The sequence below is a fragment of the Mixophyes fleayi genome, chromosome 6 (genome assembly GCF_038048845.1).
Source record: "Mixophyes fleayi isolate aMixFle1 chromosome 6, aMixFle1.hap1, whole genome shotgun sequence".
NCBI classification, from domain to species: domain Eukaryota; kingdom Metazoa; phylum Chordata; class Amphibia; order Anura; family Limnodynastidae; genus Mixophyes; species Mixophyes fleayi.
Window position 1 is genome coordinate 104,698,805 of NC_134407.1, and position 22,206 is coordinate 104,721,010.

The following is a 22,206-nucleotide window of genomic DNA, read 5'->3' on the forward strand; positions in this document are numbered from 1 at the left end:
AAAGGTTTCACACACTCCCGGGTCATCTTGACCCATTTGTCGCAATATGCCGTAGCATACGCACCGTATTTATTATACATAACATATTTTGCCAAACCAACCGGCCATTCATTAGGCAGCACAGCATGAACTATCTCTATCGTTTGCTTCGTATCCATCGTGAAAACAACCTATTTCTCAACGCTACACAAAAATACTTTTTACCTGTTCTCCTTTCAAACAGAACTTACTAGAGATTTTTTTTTTATTCATGGACATTTTCAACAGGCACGTCCCCTTAAAGATATCAATGCCCTTCCTAGTTTGAGTACTTTACCACTGTTAGCACCCGATATCAATCAAGAATATCAGTGGTTGCAGCGTATTTCCTCCCACATCTCCCAAGTCGCAATCACGGCTGCACTAAATCAACCATGCTGTCCTATCGCACGGCTTACAGATACTAACTATCAGTAAGCTTTGCGATTAATATTTGGGAATGCCGCGAAAACCTGTTATTTTCGCTTCGAGTATGCCATGCATACTCTGTGGTGTCTCTTTATCACCTGCTCTTATTAGAACAGAACACCACTCACACAAAGGTTTCTTTATATCCTGCTCAGCCCTAGAACACAACCTTTGTTGGCAGGTTACCTTTTTTTAACATGCCCCGTCAGACACATCTGAACTACAGCGCTATGAATTTTAAATAGTACCACACTGCCCTCCCAATATTCAATCACGGCCTTGCCATGCGGTCGATTTGCACAGCTCAATGATTCATTATGCGGACCACAGATAACACCGCAATGCTCTGTCCCTTCCAGCAAACAATACCCTTTATCAGTGAATGTCGTGATTAGTATTGGGCGCTCGTGCAAAAACCTATAGATGCCTATAGTTACCAGTATATTTTTGCCTTTATGTATTTATTCACATACACACACATAACCTTTGTTTTCTGTACAGAAAATAACTTTCCCAAACAATGGCACTATCTTTTCAGAGACTTTACCAAGTGCTTACAGTATGCATATAATAACTATCAAAACGATTGTTCAACCACGTGGAAAATCTACCGGAAGTTCGCGTACGCACAGCGGGAAATACACATACGCTCAGCAATGCAATACACTTTAAAACATAAAACGACAATAAAAAGAAACATTTTTCTTTCTTGTCCCTAGATTCTAATTAGCGTTCCTTTAGTCTATGCAACAACGGACATTCGGTTTTGCAACACACAGTGAACCACAGGTCTTAAATACATTACGTTCTTTCCTGCTTAATGCGACGCGTCCGTCAATCCACCCTTTGTTGAGGAACCGAATATCGTAAGCGTTGCATACCTGCCGGTAACGTAACTCCTAACTCACGAGCCCCGAAATTATTAAAGTAATTCTATCGTTTTAAAATAAGCATTGCCCAATCAATTGTATGTGTTTCCAAAGCACAAAGTTATTTATTTTTAGCAGATGTAAATAGTCAACAATTCAATACATTATTATATCATAATAAAGTACAGTACAGCACAGCCAATACCAAAAGTTACATACATACATACCGCTGCAATCGCTGCGCTTCCATGGGTCCCAATGGAACAGTGTATCTGTTAGATAACTGTGGTCAGAGTGGACTGAGAGCCAAAGGAAGCGCAGCTATATTATATACAGTACAGTGTTACATTTGAACAATAGAGATGACGTAGATTGTTTCTATAGGTCCAGACGTTGGGTGGGTCCAGGCCAAACAGGTAATAGGTTGATTCAATCTAAGGAATCCAAAGGTGGGGGTCTTCTCTCCAGGGGGTCTGCTCCTCTCATAGCCAGTATCATACAAAGGTTTACTCTCTAATATCAATAACTAAAGTATGCAATGTGCGATCTCTTCGCTGACTGCACTGGACAGCTGCTGATGATTAGGGCTTCAATATGATATCAGGCATGACACCTTTCCTATAACCTAAACCTTTAATAACACTGCACTGTACATATAATCACTATATATATATATATATATATATATATATATATATATATATATATATCTATATGTATATATATAGACTAATAATAAACCGAATACTATCTGCTCCTGAATTACAGTGTAACAGAACCAATATGAAATTATATAAATAACTAACTGTTGTAATGCGAGTGTGTGCGTGCGTATTTTACCGTGCGATCGTATCACGCCACATAACACGTGGCGTACGCTTCACAATACGCACGGCAAACCAATATTAAACCAATATACTTTTGTTCATCCAATTATACGACTTCAACACTATATATATACAAAGTGCCATAACTAGACATTTTAGTGCCCTGGGCGAGACAGGGCACCGGCGCCCCCTATCTAGGTGGGAGTGGCATTTGACAAGTGGGTGTGGCCAACCTAATGTAGGGGTGTGGCTAGTACTTTACTGAAAGAATTCTGTTACACATATTTGCAAATGCATGAATATGAATATATATATATATATATATATATATATATATATATATATATATATATATATATTGTGGTGGGATTCAAATAAATTAACTGTATTGATGACTGTATGGAAGGGCAAACCGACCTTCATCAACAATCATTTTGTACCTTGTAAGAATGCTTGGAGAAAAATGTTCCTATATATTCCATGTGCAACAGTGAAGATTAACAAATGCTTCTTATGGATAAGATGAAGTAATCTCAGGCTTTAGCTATGTAAATATGTTTACTATTTGATTAGCAAAGTATCTCAACAACTTATTTACAGTGTACCCCTCCCCCCTTAAAGTCTCTATTAAACCTAACATTGAGTGCTAGAAAATGGCTTCTATTCAGTGTGGGCAAGAAGGATTTCAATATGCAGCACACTTGCTGAGCTATTAAAATATGTTCTGACTGTGTCCATGCTGGTACCAAATATTTTCTTGTATGTTAAAAGAGAGAGAGAGAATTGACAACAAGGTGCAGAGATCTTATGTTATAAGTACATATTTCATAGTTAACAATCTCCCCCTTTCCTATTTTCTCTACCTCATTTTACATTAGTGCCTTACACTAACAAAAATATCTTTATAAAAACATATTTGTATATGGAGAAGGGTTAATTGTGTTACTGAGCCTGTCCCAGTCTCGCTGGTAAGAAGTCTCTGGCTGGACATCCTGCACCCCAGGACCTCATTAACATCAGCGTAATAGATTGTGTTTCTCACAAACATCTGTGATCCATTAAGAACCAGTTGGCAAAAATGACTATCACATACTCGGTGTCACTGGTGATTACCTCCTGGATCTGGCGTGACTGCAGCATTCCATTCAGCTTCTGAAAGGGACTAATACACACGGAAGTGATGAGAGAGAGAGATTAACTTTCCACAGTGGAATGCAAACTTGCATTCCAAATGCCAAACTTCCTGTTGGTGGAACGCACATGCACAGGCAGAAGATAGGGCTAGGTAGTGGGCGGCTGCTGCGCCCCCTTGGGCTTGCGCCCTGGGCGACGGCACCGCCCGCACCACCCTATTTACGGCTCTGTATATACATACTGCCCCCCCTGAGAGGCACACACTATATTTACATACTGCGCCCCCACACATACACTATATTTACATATTGCGCCCAAATGCACACTATATTTACATACTGCGTCCCCACACACACATATATTTACATGCAATATAACACACTATTTTAACATCCCCCCACACTTACCTTGTTCCATCCACACGTGCTACCGCTGTCTCTTCATTTCACACATGGGACGGCACCTGTTACGTGGTGCGCGTCCCATGTGATATCGGCTCAATTACTGATAGGCTGCAGGGAGGGTGGGAGGATCCTCTGCCAGTAATGTAAGGTGTCTGGTCCCGGAGGAGGGGCCAGCCACATATAAATAAAGACAACACCGGCCCGAACCAGACTTATTTCTGACGGCCTAGCCCGCCGCTGGATGTGGCAGTACCGTAATTTAACTTTATGTGCTTGGCTGCCCATAGTCGTGATCTTGGAAGCTAATTAATATGCCCTATACAATTATGTGTGCAAATGCTAGAAGCTTATTTTTGCTCAGTGTTTACTACAGAAAGAGAGGGGAAGGTACCACAGTTACATTGAAAGTATACTCATAAAAATTAGATAGATAAAAGTACATTTACAGAGGAGAAGGAACAGAGTTCTCAAAACTGAAAATGGATAGATCAAAGGGGCCAGACAGGATACATCGAAGGATACTAAAAGAACTTAAAAGGGTGCTGGTAACACCATTAACATAATTATTAAACCAGTCACTAGCTACAGGAGTAATTCCAGAGGACTGGAAAAGATCAACTACAGTCCAACTGCACAAAAGTTAACGCAAGGAAGAGGCAACCAAATGCCAACCAGTGAGTCTTACATCAGTAGTAGGGAAATTCATGGAAACACTCTAAAATGAAATATGTAGATTATCTAAAATCTTATAGGATCCCAAACAGAATAAATTTACTGGGGTTAATCATGTCAAAAAAATCTTATTGAATTTTTTTACATGGTGAATAAAGTAATAGTTCAAGGGGGAAGGGGACGTAGATCTAGCTTTTAGTAAGGATTTTCACACTGTCCCAGATCGCTGATTGTTAAATAAACTTGGAATCTTGGGACTGGATTCTAAGATGGTGTTATGTGCGTATTGTCGCTAACCAATAACAATTGTCGAACCTCGATTTGTGATTCCAAAGCACAGAGATTTATTCGCAATAAGTAGAATAATATGCTCAAGCGAAGTAATAGTAAATACAGCCGTTACTTATCGCAGGCGCTCTGGATCCAGTGCAGTCATTCAATCCTGAAGTCTGGGGACAAGATGTATGCAATCTGGATCACAAGCTGCTGCTTATATACACAATCAAATACAGTAATACGATGAAGATGGTATAGCTTGCATCTATTGGTCCAGGTCTCAGGAATGTCCAAGGGGTTGTCAATCATTGGCTGGTTCATCCTAAGGAATCCAAAGGAGGGGGTCATCTCTGCAGGGGGTATGCTCTGCTCTTCCCGCCAAGATTCCTTAGTCTTAAGTAAATCATAATTCCCTATCATTCATAACTTGCGTATGCACTCTGCGATTCCCTCGCAGAGTGAACCAAACAGTAAGATATGTAACAATGTTCATTATGATACCACTCATGATGTTATTCCTTCAACCCGTTCTGTGTATTTCACTAATATGCATGTAACTCTGATATAACATATAAATACTACTATATTTCGACATAACTGACTATGTGTTGCAACTACCATTAATGTGTACTATTTTATAAGTATGCGTGTTTGTGTGAATGTATGGTAAAAGACCAATTACTGTTGCTGCCACGTGTAGTGGATGCGTTCGCCCTTTCACGCCGTAGCGTGCCCTTGTACGTCGATGCGTACCAGACGCATATTTTCAGACAAAGACAATCAAGTTTGCTAGATTTTAATTGAAATGACTTTATCCAATTTGCTGACTTCAACAGCTCCACCCTTTGATAGTGTAATAAACTATCACCCAATCACCGTTTCAAGTTCAGGATTATACAATACTTCTCCACAGACCAAGATCTCGGTATCTGGTACCACCCTTTCAGTCTCTTTCTCAGTGTTACTCCTATGAGACCGTTTTCCACACTTCAACACAGTAGGAACTCATTTGACAACTAAACCAATTGCTAAGATGACACCCAGTATAAGGAGAAGGAGCTTACCTATACTAGCAACCATTTCCTGTACCCACTCCCCCAGACCGGAGAACCATTTCACAGGGTTCAACCACGAGAACCAACCCGCCACCTTTTCCCCGACCTCATATAACGAAGAATTATGGCTCTTTCGAAATTCCCATTTCAGCTGTAAAATTTCATCCATCTTCCGGTCTATAACCTCTTTAGGGTCATCCGTATTATTAGTAATGTACGTGCAACATTTGACACCGAACTGGGTGGCCAGTGTCACACAGTACCCACCAGTAATAGAGGTGAGATAATTTAGTACCAGTCTATGTTGCACCAACTCCTTCTTGTACGCTTGTAGCTCCCTTCCAGTATACCTGAAAGTGTCATCGTACATCTCGTGATATTATCTATTAATTTAGCTAGGTCTTGGATATATTTAAAGTTTAATGTTCCCCGAGCGGTCCTGGTGAGATCTAGAGCAACCATAACTTGGAAACCAGCAGTTTCACTAATCAATTTTGTAGCTATGGGTTCCTCACCAGGAATCATATTTCTCTTGCCACGGTGTTCATACTGTGTGTGTATGTATGGTGGTGATGTAGTCTTGTGAATATCAACCATTTCTTCATGAGTAATAGTCATAATTTCAGGAACCAGTTTAGCTAAGAAACACAAGCCCTTGGAACTCGGAGTCACCCAGGAATAAGCTTTCCTCCCACAAACAAAATACACATCATCAGGGAGAACATAAGGAGCAGTATGCCCATGAATTATATCAGACAGAGTTTTGATAAAACTACCCATGCCCAGTGTCTCCATTTGTTCTAGACACTTGTCATTTAATTAATGACATTTTTACATTTATCTGTAGAGACTTTTCCAATGGATACCTTCTTATGTTTGGTTATACGCCCTAATTTGTGACCTCCATCAACATTCCTGCCTAGTAGTGACCTTGTTAGTCTCCCTCTAAAATGAGTGTGGCGAGCCATTGTCTGATCAGATAGGTCAGCCTCCCAATTCTCCAGGCGCTTTGCATGAGATATGTTTAGGCACAGCAAAGATCTGCCTTTGGAGTATTGTCGAAGCGTCAGACTAGGGGACCTAGTGTTATTGTACCTCCCGTCTATGGGCCTCCCACCCCTCAATTCGAGTACTTCGGATATGTTTAGAGAGAATGCCACTAGTCCTATATTATATTGCCCTTGCGGCACATGAGAGCACACCCAACACTCGGTTTGGTTTAGCACCTTACCCACCAGGGAGTGATAATCCTCCAAAGGATGCCCGCCTATATTCAGAGTACTGGGGGACTGGCATCGTTGGATGCATCACTCTTCAACTAGGGAGTCGCAGAACTTGCAGATACAATACTCATCAGACAATAGCCCCTCACACTGCCTCCGAGTTCCTGAGCTAGCAGACCTTTTCATAACCCCTGGACCAAGTTTGATAATGGGCTGCTCTGAGTATCCTATTAACTTTTCTTCGGCTTTCGTTTCATCAGTATCACTCCCAGAACTCTCCTCCATCCTCCATCCTCCTTCACAAAAATAGAATGTCCTAGAAAGAGTAAAAACAAGGAAAATCCTGGAACAAAAGAAAAACAAAAACCGCCACTCCATTGCTGGAAAGATAGTTCTGAGGCAACGTCTCTGGTTCAGATGTCTCGACTGCAGGCTTTAGGTCTCCCGGAACAGGCTCACAAGTGACAGCTCTATGTCGTCGGTCTTAGTTTTATCTTGCACTTTCTCCGGATTATGGACTCTCCTGCAGTGGGTGGAATGGACCCAAGTGTCTCTCTCTGCAACCTTCAGTGATGTAGTACTGGTCAGCAGCACTTGGTACGGGCCTTCCCAACGGTCTGTTAAACAACCTGAACGTAAGAAATTGCGGATCATAACATATTTTCCAGGTTCAACATCATGACAGTTCGTCTCTGGCATACCAGGTGACAGCATTTTTAGTTTTTGTTGTTGTTGTTTTAGCTGTCTACTCATTCATATAAGATATTGTACAGTCACTTCATTATTACACTTCAAGTCGTCTTGTGGACTCACGATGAAATGAGGCTGTCGTCCGAACAGTATCTTAAAGGGGGACAGATTAAGAGGAGGTCTAGGAGTGGTTCGAATGCTATGGAGGACCAACGGCAAAGCCTCAGGCCATGCCAACCCAGTTTCAGCCATTATCTTACCCAGCTTGTTCTTTATAGTACCGTTTACTCTCTCCACCTTACCACTGGCTTGTGGTCGGTAAGGGGTGTGAAGTCTGCTACTGATTCCCATGAGTTTACACATATTTTTGAAGATATCACCAGTAAAATGGGTACCCCCATCACTTTCAATGATTCTAGGGATACCGAACCTACACACAAAGTCTTGTACTATTTTCTTTGCAGTGAACACAGCAGTATTAGTGGCTGCCGGATATGCTTCTACCCAACCGGAAAACACATCAATACACACTAACACATACTTTAAATTCCTGCACGGTGGTAATTGGATATAGTCAATTTGTATTACCTGGAAAGGTCCGTCTGTAGGAGGCATGTGGGATGGCTCAGTTGGAATAGTTTTCCCAACATTTTTCCTCAAACAAGTAAGACATGACATTGCTTTCTTACCAGCCTGAGAGGAAAATTCGGGAGCACACCAGTATGCTCTCACCAGTTTGCTTATACCTTCTTTACCCAGGTGAGTCAGGCCGTGTGCTGCTTCAGCCAGGCTTGGATAGTATGTTCGGGGAGCTACAGGCTTACCTTGTCCATCCCTCCAGAGTCCTGAGGACTCTTGACCACATGCCTTCACCTTCCAGACCGCCTTTTCCTGCAGGGAACACAAATCTTGCAATTCAATTAATTTCTGCGTGTCTAATGTCTGAAAAACCATCATAGTCTCGGTCGATACAGTCATAGGTTGCCCTGCTGCCCATTTAGCAGCTTCGTCTGCCCTGTTGTTGCCCAATGACACTGGGTCTTCTTCAAAGGTATGGGCTTTGCACTTTATGACGGCTACTGTTCTGGGTAACTGTATCGCTGTCAGAAGTCCTTTTATGTGTTGTGAGTGTGCCACTGGTGTACCTGTTGCTGTCGTAAAGTTTCTAAGACGCCAAAGGGCCCCAAAATCGTGCACTACCCCGAAGGCGTACCTAGAGTCGGTATATATATTGGCTGATTTACCCTCTGCCAATTCACACGCTCTCCTTAGTGCTACTAGTTCCGCCACCTGGGCTGAGTGAGGTGGACCAAGGGGTTCAGCTTCTACCACATCCTGATCGTCTACAACAGCGTAACCAGTACATAGCTCTCCTGTCTCTGTCTCTCTATGGCAACTTCCGTCTGTATAAAACGTAAAATCTACATTTTCTAAGGGGGTGTCACGTATGTCGGCCCTTGCAGTAAAGGTCTGATTCAGGTATTCCATACAGTCATGCGTGTCAGTATTCTTGCCTTTCTCATCATCAACCAGGGTCTCCTCACCTCCCACCCTTTGTGTCTCTAGAGACACATACGGAAGGTATGTAGCTGGATTTAAGGTGCTACATCGTTTGATGGTGATGTTTGAGGGTGCCATCAGGGCTAGTTCCCACTTTGTGAATCTAGCTGAAGAAACATGTCTGGTTTGGGCTGAATTTAACAGAGCTGATACAGCATGGGGTGTATAGATAGTTGAATTATGTCCTAATACTACGTCCTCGCTCTTACTCACCAGAAGAGCCGTTGCTGCTACACTTCTGAGACATGTTGGGAGTGATCTTGCCACATTGTCTAATTGTGCACTGTAGTATGCTACTGTTCTGCTAGCGTCACCATGTTTCTGTGCGAGGACACCTGCTGCACAACCATCAGCTTCTGTACAAAATAGCTGAAAAGGCTTTTCATAATCAGGTATTCCCAATGCAGGTGCTCTCGTCAGACTATCTTTAAGATTAAAGAACGCTTGCTCTGACTCTTCTGTGTGTACAACACGTTCTGGTTTTGAGGAAGAGACTAGCTCCTGCAATGGTAATGCCAGAATAGAAAAAACTGGGATCCAGGATCTACAGTATCCACACATCCCCAGGAAAGTACGAATCTGCTTTTGGCTCTGCGGCAGAGTCATGTGTTGTATGGCCTCAATTCTGTCAGTTGTCAGGTGTCTTAGCCCCTTAGTGAGGCAGTGTCCTAAGTATTTGACCTTAGTCTGACATGGCTGTAATTTATCCTTTGCCACCTTGTGCCCTGTTTGTGAAAGATGAAGCAACAACAATTTAGTATCATGTAAACATGACATAAAAGAATCAGAGCACAGCAACAAATCGTCCACATATTGAATTAGAACAGACCCATTGTGGGGTTGAAAGGATTGCAAACAGTCATGTAAGGCTTGGGAGAAAATACTGGGGCTGTCAATGAACCCCTGGGGTAGTCTGGTCCATGTGTATTGCACTCCCCTGTAGGAGAATGCAAAAAGGTATTGGCAGTCAGGGTGAAGAGGGACTGAGAAGAAAGCAGAACATAGATCAATGACAGTAAAATGACTGGCAGACGGTGGAATCTGCATGAGGAGGACAGCTGGATTTGGCACTACGGGGAATTGGCTCTCAACAACTTTGTTAATTCCCCTTAAGTCCTGGACTAATCTATAGCCCCTCACCCCATTCTTCTTCAAAGGGAAAATGGGACTATTTGCTGTACTGGCTGTACGAATTAAAATCCCTTGTTGCTACAGCCTCTCAATAACAGGATATACCCCTAGTTCCACCTCCGGTTTTAATGGATACTGTGGGATTTTTGGAGCTATCCTACCACTTTTTAGATTGACTATGAGAGGGGCTACGTTTGCTATCAGTCCAGTGTCCTGTCCATCTCTGGTCCATAGGAAACCTGGTATTTCCAGCAACATCCCCTTTACTTGAGATGGACTTTGTTCTATAACAGGAGAGTGTAACATTAACCTTTGAGGGGTGTCCAATATATCCTGTACCTCATGTGCGACCTTCTCCGGTATATCTAAGAACACACCATCAGAAGTACAGTATATGACACATCCCATTTTACATAACAAGTCTCTCCCTAGCAAGTTAGTAGGAGCCGCTGCAGCCAAGAGAAACGAATGCTTAGTATGCAGAGGCCCAATAGTAACTTCAGCAGGTTTAGTTAGAGGATAATGTAACACTTTTCCCGTTACCCCCATAGCTGGAATAGTTTTACTGGTCACCTGTAGATTGAAAGGAGAGGTTATCACAGATCGGGCCGCCCCTGTATCTACAAGAAAAGTTTGTTTCCTACCAGCTATGTCAACTATCATTTTTGGTTCTTCTTTCTGACTCTTAGTTAACCTCACTGGCTGTAGACTACAGGTATGACCTGACCCCTAGCGCTGACTATTGATTTCCCGCGCAGCATTTGCTGCTGTAATAAGCGCGGGTAAATGTGAGTCTTCTAGTCTATGTGAATCCCTCCTTGGAGGATATCTATGTGACCCTTCATTAGGATTATTCCTTCCCTTTGTACAATCTTTTCTCATATGTCCTTCTTCTTTGCAATTGTAACATCTCAACATTCTGCGTTTCCCGTTATGTGGGTTATATGCTGGTGGTCGTGTATGCATTTCCCCTAATGCCTGTATACTCACCGTCATCAACTTGTCACTCTTTTCTTCCCTTTTCCTAAAGATATTTTTGTCATGTTCTACAGCAACTTCTCTAAGAGAATCTACTGTGTTGCCTCTCCAACCAGGGGTTGAGGTTTGTACTCTTGTTTTTAGATTTTCCTTTAAACCATCCATCAGTACTGTTACCGCTACTTCCCTATGATGTGGGTTCTCCCTTATATCTGATATCCCCGTAAACTGTGTCATTGATGCAAGAGCTCTACCAAAATAATCCGCTGCAGTTTCACTGTCTTTTTGTTTTATGTTGAAAATCTTACTCCAATTTACCACTACTGGAAAATATATGGCTAAGTGTTTGACAATTCTTTCTATATTCTTTTGGTTAATCTCATCAGTCAAGGTGTCATCTTCCTCCAACAAACAATCTTCAATAAATTTTTGTATGTTAGTATTGGGAGAAAGACATGCCCTCAACACTAAACGCCAATCCTTATTGGTTGGTTCGTGGGCATTTCCTAAGTCTTTAACAAATTTCTGACATTAAGCTAACTCCTTTCTAGGATCTGGGAATTCAGTCATAATGGAGCGTAATTCTGATCTAGTCCAGGGACAATGCATTGCAACATTTCTTAAAGGAACTAGACCATCCTTATCCGGTTTCCCATTGGGAACTGATATTGTGCGGACTGGAAACGCACCCTCTGGTACACTGACTTCAGGGGACACTACAGGATTTGCTGGTTCTAGATTTAGAACGCTTTCACTCCTAGTGATCACGCTACTCTCACCTATCTCAGCCATTTTCTCATACTTGCGCTGAGCCTCTAGTACACTAACGGCATGGGCAATGGCCGAAATCACAGTGGGTTCATCTTCATTTTCAGATACACTTGATTTAAACTGGCTTAAAACGGGATACAACTTAGCAATTTTTCTATTTTCAGTTTTAACAACGGCTGTACTTACCCCTCCCGCCACATAAGGTGGCGGGGTTGTGCTTGCGCTGAGTTCGCCACGCTTCTCGATGGTTACTTCCGTTGTGCGCGCGCTTTTAGCCACTCTTACTTCCGCTTTGCATTCGCTGCTCTGCCACGTGTTACCTTCCATTTGCCACAATTTTAAACAATCATTATGTTTATTCCTCACTTTTGTTGAGGTAATCAACCATACTTTATCTTTTACAGTATTTAGTACCTCTGCTTTAAAACTCCCTATTGTTGGGAAAGGCCTATCACAACCTTTGGTCATCTTGACCCACGTGTCGCAATACGCAGTTGCGTATGCACCATATTTCTTATACATGAGAAATCTTGCTGAACCAATAGGACCTTCCTTAGGCAGTACCTTGGCCTTCTCTAGCGTTTGCTTAGCACCCATATTGAACAATAGGGTCCCAGAAATATCACAATATCCTGCCACAAAATAGGGTTCCAGATATAACACAATATTCAGCCACTAATTTTCAACACTACCGCTAGAGATATTTTAACATCTACCATGTTTCATATATTTGTGCCATCTGCAGGTTATGTTACAGAGTATCTTGGCACCGCTATATAAGCATGCATCAAGTAATATAGGGGCACATTGATCAATATTCACATAAAGTGAAAAGTTGAACTATTTCTCACATTTATGTACAACCCTGCCTATAAGATGTGTAAATCTTGACATGGCAAGATTTCAAAGCACCCAGATAATAATGTGCTTAAGCACCCAGATATTGTATAAATAATTTATAGGCTGAGTCTGATCTATGTTATATAACAGTCAGAAGGAAAATCATTAGCAGATAGTGTTAAACATCGTAGAATCCCTTTCCGATATACAACTGTATACTATTCAGAGGCATGTTACGTTAGCCTTATTTATTAGTTACAGCTGTACCTACTCTTTTTAATACAGGCACATAATGTTTGGCACTGTGATTATAAAACACATATACAGGGACTACTGAACTATATTACTTGATGCATGCTTATATAGCGGTGCCAAGATACTCTGTAACATAACCTCCGCTTTATAACAGTCAGAGGGGAAATCCCCTCTAGACAATGATACACTATCAGAGAATTTGCTGAATATATAACTGCTCTCTGTTAATAGCGAGTCACGGTAATCTCGCTTATCGGCTGCAGCCGTGCCTACTCCTATCTTTGTAGGATTATAGTACTTGACCCTGATACATCATATATAAGTTATTTGAGATTAAGTTCTTCTTGGTTTTATACCAAGTTATAACAAATTTCATTCATGTTAAAGAAAGTTATTTATAGAGCTCCTTGCTAGAATGACACATACACTGAACAATATCTGAAATATTAGACATGTATCAGTGTATTACTATCGGATTCGTGATTTAATCTAATGTATGGCATTTTTTAAGCACCCTTATTTCCTACACCTATCTCTGAAGATCAATTCTATTGATATTATATTGTGGAGGTAGAGTTGACTATACGGTGTTACTATATAAACCATTTCTGATAGACCTATACTTATTTGAAGGAGAGACGGCACGTTCTGGCAGTATTCTGCCAGTCTTAACAGTTATTATTTTTGGTTATTCATTTCATAAACAAGTTTTAATACTTCACTACTCTAAATATGATATTATGTGTTATTATTTTAATGTATACCAATAAAACATGGATATGTTTTAAAATCACTTTATTATCCTTTGAGTGCCCTGAACACACAAACTGTGCCCTTTGTTAATCTTTAGACTTGATATTTTGTGTGGGTGCACCATTCCCTAGGATGCTGTATGATATGATAAACCAATATTAATAATCACCATAATCCATCATCTAGGGATTATAGGACTATTCTGGTGCGGTATGGTTAGTACTTACTAAATTGTTATTAGGATTACTCTAATACTGTACTAGCCACACTCTTTTGTTCCTTATTGTCTGAATTGGGAACAGAGGCTATGGTAGAAACAATAGCAGACTGTTTTAATGCATGTTAGGTTGTTTAAACTGTTTAGCTTGGTTGCCTTGGTAGTCTGACTTCATGACATTATTATCAGTGTGGAGAGAGCAAATTATTCCACTGTGAGGATTGGTCAGTGCTGGTTTGAAAGGCACCATTGACTCATTGCCTGTTATATCATTTGCTCACTTAAGCATGGTGCTCTTTATCAGTTTGAGGTCTGCTAGTTGTTTGACCCTGCGTGTTCTGACTGTTCTGTGTCTGCCATGGTTTGTGACCACAACAATTCTGTTTGCCGCCTTTCACGATTATTGGATTGTTTGTTCTACACCAGATATATTACTAGTTAGTTTGTTCGTTAACCTGATATTTTCCCTGTAGCTGCATAGAGATCTAGGGGTAAATGTATTATACGCAGATTTTTTTCAAGTCGCTGGAAATCGGCAACTTTGCAGCTAAAATTTAAAGCGGCGATGGCTTGTAAAGGCAAGTTTGCCTTTACACCATTATACTTACATGTTCATATCATGTGCTCATTACATCTATTCACTATATATACTTGAGGTGTTTCGGACTTATGGATATTTCTTATATGGATGATACTCACTTGATGTAGTTTTATTATCTTATAAAAACTTCAGTATATGTTATATGTTTGATGTAACTTTTATATTAACGTTTTGATAAGAGCACCTTTGTTTATCTGGTTGTTTGATGCACACTCAGCACATCGTTTTTAGTTCTGTAACACAATTTTGTTAGCTATTTTCTGTATATACAGACAGTACCACCCTCTTTGAGAGAGAATGCATTATAGTGACAATAAAAGCTGAGATTGTAGAACTGATATACACTAGTTCAAATACCCATTTATCACATTCACATAAGTGACTAAAAATCTAACTAATTTGAAATACAATATTTAAAAATAAATAGGAAACCTTTTTATAGACTGTACGTTGTGCACCTGATATTACCCATCTTTTTCTGTTGGATAATTAGGGTTTACTGTTTTATTTATAAGTCAACAATCTTTGCAATTTGATAATTACACCTCATGACTTGTGTAAATCAAATACTGTCTAACTACACTAGATAATAAACTATAAACATATGTAATTGTAGGTATAATTACATTATTCTGGTACAATGGTAATTTTAAGTGACGTATTGGAAATTACTGAAAGGTAGTCCAATTAGTCACACTGTTCTTTCACCATCTCCAAGTCAATTTAGCTTAGGGGCATTTGTGTGCTGTGCTCTTTCCCAATATGCAGTTTGACAATGCACAACAATTTAGGTGAGTTGCTGTGATCTGTAATGAATTTATATTGCAGTTTCTGCACAGGAATCTTTTTGTCCTCTACCTGAGTGTCTGAAGATAGTTTAAGAAATGCCATCCCTTTTAGCAAAAGTCTTAATTCAGTAGACTTTGGCTCAGTGATTTTCCTGTATCTGTGCAGTGCTATGGAGAGGTGGGTTCAAACAGACAATGCAAGATAGGCAAAAATCTAGATACGGATGTGTTTTAGTGGACATGGGCAATATATTAATATGTATATGTGTGCCACAAAAAATTGACATAACTGGCGACAATTATCTTCAGCATAAAACAATAACAGACAATATTGTTGTTTATCATTTCACAAAGAGTGTGTGTAGCTGGATTCCAGATTGTGATTGAGGTATCCCAACAAAGGTGTGAGATCAAAATAAGATACACCTAGTGGCAGGAGAGAGAAAATGTATCATTTGATGAGATTTGGTCTGCATAGCCATCACTGAATAATTATTGATATTCAGAGGTTTCAGATAGTCCCTGACATTTTGCACCAACCTCCTTCTTATTCATTTCAATGTAAATGCATAATAAACTGAGAATGTTGCCTCACTTCTCTATCTTACCTGTAACTATATTTACACAGTGATGACTGCAGTGTGCTGCTAGTAGAGTTTGGCTACTGCTATTGCTGATCTCTCCAGCGGAGGTGGGGAATGTCGGAGTGGGAGGTTAGAGACAAATATACATAGTCCAAGCTACTTTATTATTTTGGTAATAAATTGGAAACCCCTCTGTTAGAAAATCCCTGGATTACACACGAATTACACAGAGAGGCTATGGTTTGCTATCAAATAATATAAATTGTGTTATTTTATTGTACTTTTTGTCTTTGTTTTTCTGACTTTTGGCTGACATGACTGTTAATAATACATTTTTCAGTTCACGTTTATGACCTGGTGGGAGTCCTGCTGTATTACCTTACTTGGCTTTACTCCAGAGTGATTGCTCCTCAGCTACTCGAACTCTTCCGGAGGCAGGGAATGTTTGGGTGGGAGGGGCGCATCGCTGTGCCATTGCTTGCTGAAAAAGAAACTGTCAGAGCTCAGTCTGACTTCACAGTTAGTGGTGTAATGTCCATATTGTCACTACCAAATAAATATTGTCCGATGCGATTAATTTGCAAACTTTACCAGAACACAATAATAATATAAAGTATAACCAATATATATGCTATGCAGTCCTGGATCCAGGAACAGCCCTTCTAAAAAGGCAAGTTTGCCTTTACAAGCCAGCGCCGCTTTAAATTTTAGCTGTAAACTCGCCGATTTCTGGCGAGTTGAAAATACCGGACCATAATACATTTACCCCTCGATGTCTGTTGGCAAAGAGAGAATCTGTTCCTGAATCAGAGCTACGTTTATATTGTTAAGTTTAGAAAAATCTACTGATGATGTCACAAAATATACACAAATGACACTAAAAGAGGTCTTCATTGGTCCAGGGTTAACGATGTTCCAGTAGACTGTTGGTCATAGGTCAGTTCATTTGATCTTCTTCCAAAGGAGGGGGCAACTCACTCCAACTGTTGCCTACGAGTCTTCCTGCCGAAGAACCAGATTAAATTAACCCATAAGAATAGTGCTTTTGAGTATTAATCTAATAACTAGTGATCGCTAGATACGATCGCTACTCTGACTAAACTGGGTTACTGCTGGTGAAAAATGCTTTAATATGACATCAAACTATTTACATTTTAGTGAACCTGTATATAAGTAACCTTTATTTAATTTATTAAATCAAGTGTGAAATGGAACTTTTAGAAAGTGTGTGCTATTTACAAGTGAGAGTGTGAATGTAAGTGTGCGATTGCTTCAGTACACATGTGGTGTTGATTGCAATCGCACGGTAGACCAATATTAACTAATTTAGCAGACATCAAATAATTATTTGACTTCCACAGTGGCCTGATCACAGTTAACCAGCAGTGGAGTGACCGGCAGCTGTGAAAGATAATATAATTAAACTTAGCGTTTGCCACCAGCATTACATGGAATAAGTATGTCTCATTCAGGGACATTCTTGATTTTAGTAGCCAACCTCAGTTGCGCTCCAGAGCCCGGTTCCAAAGGCAGCTGCCTAATGGTGGCTCCGGGGCTGAGTTTTATGCATCCTAGGATTTTATTAGCTCTTACAGCAGTAGTCTGACACAGGGTATCCTTTTCATGTCACCTGAGTAAGATTTATCTAATCTTCTCTGTAATAATTGAGATGAGCAGGTTTTCAAAATACAATATTTTTATGCTTTGTTAAAAGATATGATACATAGATACAGCCCTTACTGGACAAAGCAGACATATGCCCAGGGTCTCAAATTCCAATTGACAATGTATCTTTAGTTAACTTATTCTTTTATAGAAAATGTAACTTATCATTGCAAATACCAGACCCTCCAAACTTACGGCACTTACATTGGACCTTATTCTTGAAATAAAAATGGTCATGTGTTCCTTATCCGTTATATAATGTGTTTTTATCTGTATTGTGCAATATGTGTTTGTCCATTCTCTTAAAAGCACAGACACATAAAATTCAAGGTCATTAGTTCATTCATATAGGCTGTGTAATTGGTAATATAGACTTTTGCTAATTATTACTTCCACATACCTCTCCCAAGTTGTATTCCACTTAATATATAGGTTCTAGCAGCAAGCAAAATATAACAGAGTAGCAATAAACCATTAAATACACAGTCATTAATAAATTAATAATGTTGGTGATTGTTTAAGATAACATTACATTTAGGGTCTAAGGATGGATTTACCCATTTACCTAAATTTATTTCTAGACTAGTCCTAATTTCGATACATAATTGCTCTAACATATTCTAGATCATAACCTACCTTACATTATCCAAAGTCTAGACTCGGTTACTAAAATGATTTTGATCTTGCGTTCAAATTCCAAACATTTGTTAGACAGCGGAATCTGTACAACTGTATGCTTTATCTGATTTAAATATGGCTAATTTCTGCATCTTACATTCTATAGGAACCTTTAATTGACTAAAAAATATTAAAATAATTGTAATTAAAAAAAAAACCAGTGTAGCTTCCCAGCAGAACATTTCCCAGAGAATCACACTGCCGCCCCACAGCCTGCCCACTTCCCATAGTGTATCCTGGTGCACTGTCTTCCCCAGGTAAACGATGCACATGCACCCGGCCATCCACATGATGTAAAACAAAACATCATTCATCAGACCAGGTCACCTTCTTCCATTGCTCCATGCTCCAGTTCTCATTTGCCCATTGTAGGCGCTTTCGGCGACAGGAGTCAGCATGGGCACTCTGACCAGTCCGCGGATATGCAACCACATACACAGCACGCTGCGATGCACTGTATATTCTGGTAGTTTTCTATCATACAAAAGCAGAAAGAAATCCGCACAAGGTTAAGACTATCCTCATCCCTTTAATACTATTCATGTTATTCATGTAGGTGAGGGGGTGCTCTTTCAACTTTTAAGCATTGAAAGGAAAAAAGAAAAGACCAGAAATGAAAATATGAGAAGGCACTACAATCCAAATACAATATAACTGCTAATTAAGGATACCATTCCACTTACAGACCATTCAAGCTGGCCCTACCTAGGGGTTAACAAGAGTATGTTAATGCACACATTTTCTTTCTCTATACACACTTGTTGTCTATATCTTTAATAATATTTCACCACTATGGACCAGGGTTCATGCTTAACTGTTTAGGGATAGTTATATTTTATAAGACATATTTTAGGAAATAATAATAAAGCCAAAGTTTTTAAGATAACCAAAAAAAAAATATTTTTGTTCTGCTTGGACTGTAGTGCCTTCTCATATTTTCAATTCTGGTCTTTTCCTTTAACCTTTCTATCATAGCCAGAACTAACTTTTTAAGCAATTTGTGCCACGGTAGCTCTTCTGTGGGATTGGACCAGGTGGGCTAGCCTATTCTCCCCACGCGCATCAATGAGTCTTGAGAACCCATAATGTCACCTGTTCAATGGTTGTCTTTTGTTGGACCACTTTTGGTAATTACTAACTACTGCATACCGGGAACATCCCACAAGACCTGCCGTTTTGGAGATGTTCTGACTAAGTTGACTAACCATTACAATTTGATGCTTTTCAAAGCCGCTCAGATCCTTACGCTTGCCCATTTTTCCTGCTTCCAACACATCAACTTCAAGAACTGACTGTTCACTTACTGCCTAATATATCCCACTCCTTGACAGGTGCCATTGTAATGAGATAATCAATGTTATTCACTTCACTTGGCAGTTGTTTTAATGTTGTGGCTGACAAGTGTATGTTTAGCTTGACTTGTATCATGTTGGAAATATGGTCATACGCCACTGACACGATATAACAAAGTGGCCTAACCTTTTCTAAATCCATACACAGTATACAAGAATAAACAACATTGCTGTACAAAAGAGAAAACCTCTAGATGTACCTTCTTATACAATTTTTCTTAGAAAAAGAGCACTTCACGTTTCTTTAATGCATCCTAGAACATATTTATTACTGATATACAGCCAACTTTCTTTCAAGTGAAGGTATTGTAATATTTCATTTGAAAGGTAATTATCTAGCTATTGTGCAATTGTATTGAAAAACATCCATTCACTTTTCTAATAACCTAATGTACTATAGAGGTTACCTAAAAAAATAGTCTGCATGGTTAAATAATCCTTTCAGTGTACACCCTGTGTGACGAAATTTAAACAGAATTAGCTGTGTACTGTTGACATAATATATGTGCGCACATCCTCATTCCAAATCTGTTCCACTCTAGATGTTACCTGTTCAAAGAAGAGGTTTCTCCTAATCAACAGAAGGGTTATTTTTCTTTCTCACCTGTCTTCTGGAGGAAACAATAGGTATGTTTAATTACACAAAAAATATATTTTTTATATTTTATGAAACACTGGAAGTTTCCTGCCAAATAGAGCTTAAAGTAAGGTGTATACATTCATTATATGTGTCTTTATTTATACTAAAAATATATTAAAATAGTAATATACAATATTTCCTCTCTTATAATTCCAGGTTGAATTTTACTGTTTTAGTAGAAATGTCTGACTGTGAATTGATTCTTTGAGAAAGGCAGAGATTATCTTTTTTCATAAAGCATCACCCTGACTCTTTTAGGGGCCTATTTATGAAGCAATTTAATGCATTTCTATTTGTTTTCTTTGAAGTCTCCATAAAAGAGTATGGGACTGTTCCTTAATTCGACAAGTTCCGAAAAATATACACTTTCGAAATCTCTGAAGAGCAGAGCTGCACAGCGCATGTGTGGAGGAATCATGTGATCCCTCCCTGTCACGTTAGTCAGTCCTCGGTCAGTGCAGTCTTTGTGCGCATGGCCGATATTTCAGGTCGGCACATGCGCACTAGGGGCCTGAGTCATTAAGGAGAGTAAAACATAAAAAAGGAGTAACTTTGTATCTGGGCAAAATGATGTTGCATTGGGGGGAAAGGTAAATGTAAAATGTGGGGACAGATTTATAATTAGGGTAGGGCATGTCCTAGATCAACTTGAAATTTCAGTGTACAAATAAAGCTATTAAGTATTTGTGTGCTAGATGAAAAAACAGCCAGTATTTAACTTATGTGCAAAATAATAAACTGATTTGCACCCCTTGCATAATAACATGGTTTGTCCCATAGAACATTTACTCCTTTTTTTTGCCTTAATGACTCAGGCCCTAGGTGTTCAGAGGAAACTGCTGTCTTCGAAAGTTTTTTTGCAGTGATCAGCCAGTGTAAAGGTATGTGATAAACTTCACAGGGACAGCAGTTTATCATAACTGCTCTCCCAGCTAAAGTTTTTTAATAAATATGAAAGATAGTTCAATCCTTATCAATGCGATATGGATTGAATACTATCTTTCATATTATACAGTGCTACATAAATATGTCCCTTAGACTGTTAATATATTTTTCTATTTTATGCCTATTCCAAATAGAATATAAGTATGTTAGCAGCAATTATTGTGGATTTTAGTGCATGGTTAAAGTTGTGACTTTTAGAGTAAGTTTTGCCTTATTTTAATCTAATACACAAGTGATGCTAAGATATCTGTGTAAGTGATGGGTTCAGATGTCATCACATATAACTAGTGAGTTTTGATGACAATACTTAAAATATCTTTAGAATTTACAGTTGGGGGAGATTCCCCCATATTAATTACCAAAAGTTTACTGATGTGTGTATGTGTCTATAGCTGAAATCCATGTAAATTGTGTCATACTAATCATATGAATATTAACAATGTTGGGAAGTATGATTTAATTTAGATTTAATATAATTTTCATATGTTGTCTTGGAAGAACAATGTCAAATGTCTCATTAAACAATATTTGTTTCCCAAACTACAAAAACTGTTTTAGGTTTTTGTTTTAATCGATCGGAGATAGGTAAAAAAAACTAATATATTGCGTAGTAGCAAAAGCATGGGATGAATTCTGGAGTATTTAATCACCAATTTGATTATTGAGTAAAATTGGCAGTGATCGAAGTGGAAAATTAGAAGTGGTTGTATAGAAATTTAGAAGTGTCAGTATGGAAAATGTAATGGGAATGCAAGTGGATGGAATTTGACATTTTTACAACTTTAGGAAAAGTGGCGGTATGGTATAACACCATATACCAGCCCACTACATGCACTGAAAATGGTCAATTC

The 22,206-nt window shown here is 39.4% G+C and overlaps 1 long non-coding RNA gene across 1 annotated transcript in view; it reads left to right on the forward strand.

Annotated features, from left to right (window-relative positions):
- The first annotated feature begins 20,271 nt into the window (after nt 1-20,271).
- LOC142160348 (uncharacterized) overlaps nt 20,272-22,206 on the forward strand; it is a 57,373-nt gene continuing 55,438 nt past the window's right edge. The window contains exon 1 of the long non-coding RNA XR_012693170.1: nt 20,272-20,397. This is a non-coding gene — a long non-coding RNA (uncharacterized LOC142160348). The remainder of the gene's footprint in view (nt 20,398-22,206) is intronic.